We start from the raw sequence: 1,198 nt of genomic DNA, 5'->3' as shown, positions 1-1,198 counted from the left end.
ATCATTTTTTATTTTTGAAACCTTTTTTTGTACCTTATGTTCGTGGATGCCATTTTCCCCTATTATGTTTAAAGGACAAAGTCAAATAATGCCAAAAATTTGTTTTTTTCTGCACTTCAAGTCAAAAATTTCCAGCAGCGAAATGAAAAATAAAAAAATAAAAATAAATACACAAATAAATAAGGAAAAATAAGTAAATGAATAATAGAAAAGAGAAATACATTTTGTGGCAAAATTGTTTCTAAAGTTCCTAAAATACAGCCATTATTTCCTGATGATATGGAACAATTGTTAGTCTAATAAATGGCGAAAAGTTGAAATAACATTTTTTCGGTAAAAAATATTACAAAATATTGCTCTCAATCCACAAATGTGATCGAAATAGTTTGCAAATGATTTTATTGTATCCTGATATATGTACATATGTATCTTTTCTTAACAGACGGATTTTCAGAGAATAATTTAGTGGTAAAAACCCTACTTTTTTGGCAAAGTTTTGAATTGAAAATATTGTATGGGGCCATGGGCCAATTTGGCAAAACGGTTAACACCATTGAATTCAGCGTACCCCAATTATCTAGAAATGACCTACACACATATGTATCTCCCGTCCGTCGGATTTTTCAACTACAACAGTGTTGTTTGAAAGTTGTTCATACGCTGTGTTAACCTATTTATTGGTTATGTGTATGCAAGTGGAACCTTCGCCTAATTGACCACAAAATGGATCAGTTGCTATTTTTTGGCAATATGTACACGCTTCTATAACAATAAAAATTACAAAATAAATTTTTTACTTTTAATTGTCATGTGAAAATGAAATTTCCGTCGCGATTGATAAATGGTGAATGCTTTCGGTTCTGAATATTGCATCTCATGAAAATATTCCATAAAAGCTCATCTAAAAAATTTAAGTTGCGCCCAGCGTACGCTCCTCAGCTAGCAATTGCATAATTACGTCTCAATTGCCTACTCAGTCCAAAGTAGCAATGCTGATTTCCAAATAAACAAAGTCCTCTACACTCTAAAAAATCTGTTTAAAATCGCGACTATAAATCGAGTATATTTTTGTTTATTTTTTTAATTTTTTGGTAAATTTACACGACGAATATGTATTTTTCTCGTGTACACATTTTCGTATGTAAAAATCATTTTTGTTAGCGGCTTTACACAATTCTACGGGTAAAATCAAACAGCA

This window comes from Rhagoletis pomonella, unplaced genomic scaffold (assembly GCF_013731165.1).
Source record: "Rhagoletis pomonella isolate Grant_MI unplaced genomic scaffold, Rhpom_1.0 Rhpom_scaffold_00013, whole genome shotgun sequence".
Classification (NCBI taxonomy): domain Eukaryota; kingdom Metazoa; phylum Arthropoda; class Insecta; order Diptera; family Tephritidae; genus Rhagoletis; species Rhagoletis pomonella.
The sequence above is the reverse complement of the archived record's forward strand: the minus strand, read 5'-3'. Positions refer to the sequence as shown.